The sequence below is a fragment of the Odocoileus virginianus genome, chromosome 34 (assembly GCF_023699985.2).
Source record: "Odocoileus virginianus isolate 20LAN1187 ecotype Illinois chromosome 34, Ovbor_1.2, whole genome shotgun sequence".
Lineage (NCBI taxonomy): Eukaryota > Metazoa > Chordata > Mammalia > Artiodactyla > Cervidae > Odocoileus > Odocoileus virginianus.
In genome coordinates, this window is record NC_069707.1 from 26,328,367 (window position 1) to 26,339,235 (window position 10,869).

Consider the following 10,869-nt stretch of genomic DNA (forward strand, 5'->3'; position numbering starts at 1 on the left):
TGCACTAAATGAGCCCAGTTTTATTATTGAAATATTTGATGCATGTATAAGTTTTAAAATTCATACATACATATATAAATGGAAAATAAACATAAACTATTCAAAGTGTTTATCTCTGATGGGGTTATAGGTGAGTGTATTTTTTCCTTTAACACTTTTATTTTTATAATCACAAATTATTTTTTAAGTGGTGGGAAAATGAAATAAAAGCATCCAAGCAACAAGATAAACACAACCAAGGATTCGATGGATGTGGGAGTTTAATCAGAAGACTTGCCCCAGAGGAATCATGGGGGAGGCCTGGTTGTAGTGGATTAAGAGCAGGTAGAAACATATGTCTAAACAATCCACTCAAAATGTTGTCTGTGAAGGAAGTGAGAGTAGAATAGTTAAAAGACCCTTTTTAAAAAAATGTCAGCTCACACTAGAAAACGTCCTTTGCATTCACCCAGTAGACATATAGGTATGTGAATAGCTAGATTAAAAAACTGAAACAAATGTGTTGCTTCTAAAACAATAGCTATTGTTAAATAAAATAGAAATATTAGCGCTCTCATTAAGTAGAATCACAGAACCTGTGTCTGCTCACATCTGCCTAATAAGTATTCTGTGTGTTCTATAGAACCACACGGAGAAGAAAATGGTAACCCACTCCAGCATTCTTGCCCGGAGAATCCCATGGGCAGAGGAGCCTGGCAGGCTGCTGTCCTTGGGGTCACAAAGAGTTGGACACGACTGAGTGACTCTTAGAACCACAAGTGTGTTTAAGAGAATGTGTTATCACGGAGAGGTATATTTTTAATTTCTCAGCTGATTTATCATCAAGAATCTATTCTACTTTTATTTCATTTTCTCACCACTTAAAAAATAATTTGTAATCATAAAAAAAAAATGTTCAAGGAAAAAATAAACTCACCTATAACACCATCAGAGAAAAAGACTTAGTAATTTGTTTATTTTCCATTGATATATGTATGTATGTATTTTAAAACTTATACATGCATCTATATCAAATATTTAAATAATAAAACTGGGGTCATTTAGTGCAAAGAAGTACATAGCATTTTACAGCCTTCTATTTCTATACAGTAGAAACTGCTTTCCATGTCATTCAATATTCCTCTCGAATTATTCTTTTTTTCTTCCACATTATTCTTAAAGGCTATATACTTTGCTGCTTTATGAATACATACATCATAAATTATTTATCCATTTCTCTAAAGAGGCGTAACCTATTTATGCCAGGAATAGATTTTTCAGGAACTTTGTGAATAATTTTCTCCTGCCACACATGTGTAACTAAATATGATACTAACACTTTTTCATGAACTGACCTGAACTAGAGCTGATGAATTTGTCTTTTTTTCTTTCTTTGAAAATATTTGAGGATCTTACAAACAAGTTTGTGTTTTTAAGTTTGTGTGTGTATACAATTTTTAGCTTTCATTTGCAAAAATATTGCAAATAATAAATTTTCAATGGTTTTGAGTATTTGACAAGCTATACTTAATCTTTATTTAAAAGGCTTGAGTTTTTTAGATTAGCTCAAATTTAAAATTTATTGATTAAAAGAAATATTTTTCCCAATGTTGTCACTATTTATAGGTCTAGATCTGGCAGTTCAGTCAGAACATGGTTCTGTGCTTTTTACATTGTCTTTCTCATTTCTTCTATTAAAAAACTATTTGAAGATAAATTATATGAGTTTGTGGAGAAGGAAATGGCAACCCACTCCAGTATTCTTGCCTAGAAAATTCCATGGACAGAGGAGCCTGGTGGGCTACAGTCCATGGGGTTGCAAAGAGTCAGATATGACTGAGCACACACATACATGTACAAGTTTGATTAAAATGTACGGTTATCGCAAAGCCAAAAAATGCCTAACAATTACACCTAATTCAAAAAACACATAACCTAAACTTGATGGAAAGTCTTGTTGCCCTGACCGATAGTGGATAAATTCTTCTAAGCTTCATGATTAACTGTAACTGTAAGTTACACTGACACACATTAAACTAAAAAACATTGACTTCCTGATAGAATTATGGTCAAATCCAGAAAATCAAACCAGATACCGATGAACAGAAGTGAGCATGGCCAGTTGGCTCAGAGTCAGCGCATATAGTCATTACATCTCCTCCATCAGCTGTCACTCAGTTCAGTATTTGCCACAATGTGGACAACAACACTTAAAATATATATACACATGGCATTCTGATATTGAAAGTTACACATGACTTCATTTCTGAAAAGAATATAATCTGATGAAATGGTAATTGATTTCACAATCCACTATTGAGTAGAGGGCTTCCCAGGTGGCGCCATGGTAAAGAATCTGCCTGCTAATGCAGGATATGCAGGTTCAATTCCTGGGTTGGGAAGATCCTTTGGAGGAGGAAATGGCAACCTGTTCTAATATTCTTGCCTGAAAAATTCTATGGAGAGGGGACCCTGACAGTCTACAGCCCATGGGGTCGAAAAGAGTTGGACACAACTGAGTGAATGACCATGCAAAATTACACATAAAATTATAAACAATAAAGTAAATAAACCCCAAAAGCTTGAAACCAGCTCATTAATAAAATTTTAATGAACATTATTTTCATAGTTGTGATAAATCTGTGTTTAGATGTGTATCAGTCAGTCAGTTCAGTCGCTCAGTTGTGTCCAACTCTTTGCGACACCATGAATTGCAGCGTGCCAGGCCTCCCTGTCCATCACAAACTCCTGGAGTCCACTCAAACTCATGTCCATCGAGTCGGTGATGCCATCCAGCCATCTCATCCTCTGTCATCCCGTTCTCCTCCTGCCCCCAGTCCCTCCCAGCATCAGGGTCTTTTCCAATGAGTCAACTCTTCGCATGAGGTGGCCAACGTACTGGAGTTTCAGCTTCAGCATCAGTCCTTCCAATGAACACCCAGGACTGATCTCCTCTAGGATGGACCGGTTGGGTCTCCTTGCAGTCAAAGGGACTCTCAAGAGGCTTCTCCAACACCACAGTTCAAAAGCATCAATTTTTCGGCGCTCAGCTTTCTTCATAGTCCAACTCTCACATCCATATGTGACCACTGGAAAAACCATAGCCTTGACTAGATGGACCTTTGTTGGCAAAGTAATGTCTCTGCTTTTTAATATGCTATCTAGGTTGGTCATAACTTTCCTTCCAAGGAGTAAGCGTCTTTTAATTTCATGGCTGCAGTCACCATCTGCAGTGATTTTGGAGCCCAGAAAAATAAAGTCTGACACTGTTTCCACTGTTTTCCTGTCTATTTCCCATGAAGTGATGGGACCAGATGCCATGATCTTAGTTTTCTGAATGTTGAGCTTTAAGCCAACTTTTTCACTCTCTTCTTTCACTTTTATCAAGAGGCTTTTTAGTTCCTCTTCACTTTCTGCCATAAGGGTGGTGTCATCTGCATATCTGAGGTTATTGATATTTCTCCCAGCAATCTTGATTCCAGCTTGTGCTTCCTCCAGCCCAGCATTTCTCATGATGTACTCTTCATGTAAGTTAAATAAGCAGGGTGACAATATATACAGCCTTGACGTACTCCTTTTCCTATTTGGAACCAGTCTGTTGTTCCATGTCCAGTTCTAACTGTTGCTTCTTGACCTGTATACAGATTTCTTAGGAGGTAGGTCAGGTGGTCTGGTATTCCCATCTCTTTCAGAATGTTCCACAGTTTATTATGATTCACACAGTCAAAGACTTTGGCATAGTCAATAAAGCAGAAATAGATGTTTTTCTGGAACTCTTGCCTTTTCGATGATCCAGTGGATGTTGGCAATTTGATCTCTGGTTCCTCTGCCTTTTCTAAAACCAGCTTGAACATCTGGAAGTTTACAGTTCATGTATTGCTGAAGCCTGGCTTGGAGAATTATGAGCATTACTTTACTAGCATGTGAGATGAGTGCAATTGTGCGGCAGTTTGAGCATTCTTTGGCATTGCCTTTCTTTGGGATTGAAATGAAAACTGACCTTTTCCAATCCTGTGGCCACTGCTGAGTTTTCCAGATTTGCTGGCATACACTTTCAGAGCATCATCTTTCAGGATTTGAAATAGTGCAATGGGAATTCCATCACCTCCACTAACTTTGTTCATAGTGCTGCTGTCTAAGGCCCACTTGACTTCACATTCCGGGATGTCTGGCTCTAGGTGAGTGATCACACCATTGTGATTATCTGGGTCGTGATGTGTATATGTAGGTGCAAATATTGATATGTGTGCATGTGTTATAAGTCACTTCAGTTGTGTCTGACTTTTGTGACCCTGTGGACTGTAGCCTGCCAGTTTCCTCTGTCCGTGGGATTCTCCAGGCAAGAATACTGGAGTAGGTTGCCATGTCCTGCTCCAGGGGATCTTCCCAACTCAGGGATCAAACCTGTGTTTTCTGCATTGGCAGGTGGATTCTTTACCACTGAGACCCCTGGGAATTCCAAATATTGATGTAGTCTTATGCAAATGAGGTAACATTATACACGTTCGTAAACATTCTGTTTCTTTTTACTCAATGTTCTGTCACAGGCACGTCTTCCTTTTTAACGGCTGCTTATCATTTGTTGGCTCAGAGGTTAAAGTGTCTGCTTCCAATGTGGGAGACCCGGGTTCGATCCCTGGGTTGGGAAGATCCCTGGAGAAGGAAATGGCAACCCACTCCAGTATTCTTGCCTGGAAAATTCCATGGACAGAGGACTCTAGTAGGCTACAGTCCATGGGGTCAGAAAGAATCGGACACGACTGAGCAACTTCACTTTCACTTTTATCATTTCTGTTATTTGACTCATCTATATTGTTGGTTCCAGTTTTTACTATTATAAAGAAGACTTCAATGAACACTTAGTTATTATACTACCTCCCTACTTCCCCACATACCTTCCTAAAGTAAAATCCTAAAGGTGGAAGTGCTGAGTCAAAAAGCATACACAGTTAAATGGCCTGCCAACTTATTGCCAGAATATGTGCAAGGAATATGGATGTTTATTTCCACCAACCGTGCAGGGGAGAGTCTATATTGCTATTCTTCAGCATCACAATGTATTGAAAATTCCTCATAAGGTTAGAGAAAGAAACCTACCTCATATTATGGTAGCATTTATTATTCCTCATCAATGTGTCCATTTGAGATTCTGATTCTGAAGTAAGCAACAAGAAGAAGGAAGGGACATAGTCTGGAGACAAGAATGCTCCACTTACAACTTCTGTTCAATTGTACACTGACTAAAGATCTCAGGCAGCACAATGAAAAAAGTGCAAGAATTAGAAAAGGAATAAATGAAATAGTCATTATGTATAGATGATACAGTTATATACGAGGAAACTTTAGAAGAACCTACAGATAAATGTTCAGAATTAATAAGGGTTTAGCAAGGTTTCTAGATGTAGTATTAATATAAAAAGACAATTTGGATTTCTATTTTCCAGCAAAAAAACCCCCCCAAAATTAGTAGCATAAATTAATATAAAGCAGCTAGGAATAAATATAAGAAACTGTGTGCAAGCCCTTTGTTCAGAATACTCGAAGTCTTTATTGAAAAATTTTAAGGGGATCCAAGAAAATGAAAGAGACATACCTCATTTCCTGTAAAAAAGATTAAATGTTGGATAATAAGCAATTCTAATGAAATTCCCAACAGATGTTTTCTTGGAGCAGAAAAGGATGAATTTAAAATTCATTTGGCCCTTTTGTCATAAGTTATTGACACATATGGATGGGCTTATTTCTGGGCTCTTTACTGTATTCCACTGATCTATGTGTCTATTTTTATGCCAATACCATACTGTTTTAATGAATATAACTTTGAATATAGAATGTAATATGGTGAAGAATACACAATGGGGAAAGAATTGTCTCTTCAGTATATGGTGTTGAAAAAAACTGAACAATGACATACAAAAGAATGCAACTGGACCACTATCTTATATCATACCCCAAAATTGACTAGAAATGAATGAAAGAGATTTGAACATGAGACCTGAAACCATAAGGCCCCAGAAGAAAATATAGGCCATACACTCCTTAATGTAGATCCTGACAACATTTTTTGAATCTGACACCAAAGCAAAAGCATTTTCAAAAGCAAAAATAAACAACTGGGACTATACCAAACTAAAAGGCTTCTACCCAGCAAAGGAAACTATCAAGAAAACGAAAGGGAAGCCCTACTGAATGGAAGAAAATATTTGCAAATTATGTATCTGTTAAGGGGTTTATGTTGAAAATGTAGAAAAGCTCATACTACTCAACTGCAAAAAAAAAAAAAAAATTCATTTAGAAAATTGGCAGAGGACCTGAATAACATTTTTCCAAAGAAGGCATACAGATGGCCAATAGATACATGAAAAGATACTCAACATCACTGATCATCAGGAAAATGCAAATCAAAACCACAAAGAGATGTAACCTTACACCTGTTAGAATGACTGTTATTAAAAAGATAAGAACTAACAAGTACTGATGAGGATGTGGATAAAAGGGTACACTTGGGCATTGTTGGTGGGAATGTAAATTGGGGCAGCCACTGTGGGGAACAGCACAGAAGTTCCACAAAAATTTTAAAATATAACTACCATATGATCTAGCAATTCCACTTCTTGGTAGTTATCTGAAGAAAATGAAAGCACTTACTCAAAAAGATATATGAACCCCATGTTTATTGCAGCATTATTTAAAACAGGCAAAATATGGAAACATCCTAAGTATCCACCAATGGGTGAATAGATAAAGAAGATGTGGTGTATATACACAATAGAGTTTTATTCAGTTATTGAAAAAGAACAAATCTTGCCATCTGTGACATTATGTATGGACCTCAAGGGCATTACACTATAAAATAAATCATACAGAAAAAGACAAATGCAATATGATCTCATTCATTTGTATGTGTAATCTAAAAAACCCCGCAAAACAAAAGACACCAATCTCATAAATACAGAGAACAGATGATGGTGGCCAGGGGCAGAGGATGGGGATGGGGTGGGAGAAATGGGTGAAAATTTAAAAAAGAAAAAGTTTAAAAAAGAAGCTAAAGGGAATTTGTGAGGGTCCCGAAGAGTCGGACACAACTGGGTGACTATAAAAAATTATAGATAAAAAATAATAAAGTAAAATTTGAAAAAGCAAAGGTCAAGAAGAGCTAAACCACTGTTGAGGAAGAAGAAATAAGCAGGTGACACAGCTTCCCAGAAATCAAGACTTAGCCAACTCTAGGAAATGATGGTTAAATTATCAGAAGAGTGCTCAAGAGGCTTCAAAATCATGACTCAGCAAGAGCTACACAAGTAGCTCACTGTATTATTCTTTGAACTATGCATGCTATATTCCTTCTTGTATATGTAAGTTCCCCCTCCCCCACAACTTAATAAAGTGAGGTGACAGGGGATAGTTTGCAATTCATTTCTGCAGTGATATGATGGCAGCGGCACCCAGCAGCTGTTGGTGATAGTGGTGATGGAAACAGGTAGGGGGTGGCTGGCTAATTTGCCCCATCCCTGGAGACTTGACCTTGACACCATCCCACATTGCTGGGTGTCCTTTAGATTTTTTCCCATTTTCCTAAGCTTCATTCTGCAGCCTTTCCATGAAAATTCTGTGAACTACTAAATATCCTTTCAAAAAACTGTCTTTCGGCTTATCAGAGCTGTTTCTGTTGACAGTCGAAGAAATATGGTCATTGACGTGAGAGAAAATAGACAGTGCTTATAGAAGCATATAGAAGGGGGACTTCCCTGCTGGTCCAGTGGCTAAGACTCCACAGTCCCAATGAGCGGGCGCTGGGTTTGATTCCTGGTCAGGGAACTAGATCCTGCATGCCGCAATGAAGATCCAAGATCCTATTGTACCACAGCTGAGACTTAGCACAGCCAAATGAATAAATAATAAAATATTTTTTAAAAAAAAGCATATAGGAGGGACACCTAACCAAGGCTGAGGGTTGGGATCCTTTCTGCAAGCAGCACCATCTAAACTTTGACCTGAACGTGAGTAGAAGGGAACCAGGTGGCCATAGAGAAGAACGAGGGTTCCAGGTTCCTCGTGTCTGGCTTCTCCCAAGGATGCCTCTGCTAAGTGGTTGGTTTCAGGTCTGGTTTCCACCCTGCCCCTTCTGCCAAGTCTCTTCTTTAAATTCTTTACGCAAGCCCTCCATTTTATTTCATCTCTTTATTTGATATCATTTGATATCATTGACTACTTTTTCCTTCAAACACACTCTTTTGTTGGATTCTGTACAACCCCCTTTCCCTTGTCTTTCTGTTATTCTAATTGTACTTCCTCACTGTACTTCCGTTTCGTTTACTGGTTCTCATTAGAGTAACTCCGCACCTCAATCCTAGCTTTCTCTTTCTCACGGTTCTCCCTGTCTCTCTGTGTGTCTCTCTCTCCCTCCCTCTTTGCTGCCTCTCCTATTTCTCCTCACCTTCCACAGGCTCTCACGCCCACTCTCTGAGCTTTTGACACTATTGCTGTGCTTATCATGCTCCAGCTCAGCCATCTCTTCCAGGTGCAAGTAGTTTAACAGCCAAGAAGGAAGTAACCAGGCCTGTTTTGCCCACTGCTGAATGCCAGCGCCTACCTTGATGCCTGGCACATACTTGTTATTCAATAAAAATACACGAATGTTTGAGTGAAAGATTATACTCACATTACTCCAGGTGTCTGGAAACATCTAACTTTATGTTTCTATTCAGTGCTCTGGCTTATATTTAAACTTTGTCCATCTACTAGGGGAACAAATGAACTATTTCAAATCTTTTTTGGAAGTAGGTATACTTTTAGATAAAGGATTGCATGTTGTTACAAGCTCTGAGAGTCTTGCCAAGTCAATAATTTAGTGGTTGGAAGAGAAGTAATTTTATCTTGGGGTTTAGGAGTAGATTTAAGAACCAGGGTGTCCCTGGTGGCTCAGATGGTAAAGAATCTGCCTGCAATGCAGGAGACCTGGGTTCGATCCCCGGGTTGGGAAGAACCCCTGGAAAAGTGAATGGCAACCCACTCCAGCATTCTGGCCGGGAGAATTCCAAGGACTGTATAGTCCATGGGGTCTCAAAGAGTTGGACACAACTGAGTGACTTTCACTAAAACTGAACTGAAACTTAAGAACCAAAGGAAAAGGACTTCACCTCTCTAATCTCAAATGGGCTCATCTATGGCTGGGTATAGAAGTCAGGGGAACTGGGAAAGAGAATTAGAATTAACCAGTCACACCTGGCCTGCGGGAACTTGGGGAGGAATGTGCGACTCCTTCACTACAGCTCTGCAGGATATGGCTCAGAGTCTAGGAGTCCAGGACACACGGAGATGGTAACTGGTGGAGCTGTCTGGCTGGAAGGGTATGATAGAGGCCAAAAGTGAAGAACCCTCATCCTGGGCCTGCTGTTTAAGAGAAGAACCTTTTGGTCCTAGAAGTAGAAAGACATGAAATTGCCTTTTGGGTGGTAAAGCTCTGCAGGGATCTTCTCTAAAGCTCCACTATGATCTGCCTTGTCACATTTGGCTATTTATACTGCAGAATTTTTTTTTCTCTTTTTTTGTGGCCATGGCATGAAGCTTGTGGGATCTTAGTTCCCCCACCACGGACTGAACCCAGGCTATGACAGTGACAGCGCCCAGTTCTAACATTGGGCACCCAGGGTTTTCCCCCAAATATTCTGTTTTAGCAAACCCTGAAGAGATTTTTGAAAAAATTCAGAAGTGGAGAAGGATGGATGTTTCTTCTCTGCAATTCAGTTATTTTTTGACTCGGGGAACAATATATATATTGTTTCACAAGCACAGATCATGCCCCCTAAGAAATTTAGGGTTTTGACAAACAAGCAAATGTAGACGGGAATTGCCAAGCCACGTGCTTGAGGGGAAAGAAATTCTGCTTGCCTTTATGGCTGGCAGATCCCTTGAGTTAGCTCCAGGCATGTCCAGAAAGGAACACTTCCTTTTTTATCTTTACAGTTGGACTGGGCTTTAATATTAAAGATAAAATGTGCATTTGATTTAATATGTTATCAAGTGAAAAGAAAAAATCAAGTTACTATAACTTTTAATGTTCATCTTACAGGTAACCCCAACTTATGAGAGGTATATAACCCAAAAAGTATTTGTTAAGCCTAAGATTATAAATGGTGGCTACATTCTTAGCCAAACTTACCAAATCTTATTTGCTCCATCACAGGGATAAAATATTCCTGGGTGCAGTTCTTAGCATTCCCAGAAAGAGAGACCTGACCACCACCTCACACTCTCAATTCTAAGCCCTGAGAGTCTTGAGACACTGAACCCCTGGTGATTTTGTCTATGGGAAGAATGGATGGAGGTGTCACTGGCTGGAGAGGTCTCAGCCAGGTGCTCCTAACTGGTCTCCACAACAGCAGATAGAAAGGGCTTCATGAATTAGGTACCAGCAGCAAGGGAAAGTTCTTGGAGAAGAGGATATTGGTGATAGGAGAAGACTTCGGGAGCGGTCATTCAGTGTACTACTGAGTCAAGTGTTTATAAGTCAGGGGATGTTTGCACCTATAATAGCTTCTAGACATTTCATTCCAGTTATTCTAATTGGAACGTTAATTCATTCAACAAGTACAATATTAAGTCTACAGATGCAAAGATAAAAAGGCATGGGTGATCTTCAGAACCACCTGAAGTGGAAATATACCACTTCTCTCAAACAGCAGCATTTGACAGGGGTTGTAGAACAGTTAATTTGACTCTAATGACTTTGGAAATACTCAATCTGGGAAAATGGGTAAGCCCTAGATTTGTTATTGGAAAGTGATTCATGTGTATTAAGTGTTCATGAAAAAAAAATGACAAAATTGACATTTGTCATGAAAATTCAATATCTTTACCTTCTTATGCAAGGTTATCTGTATCTTCACT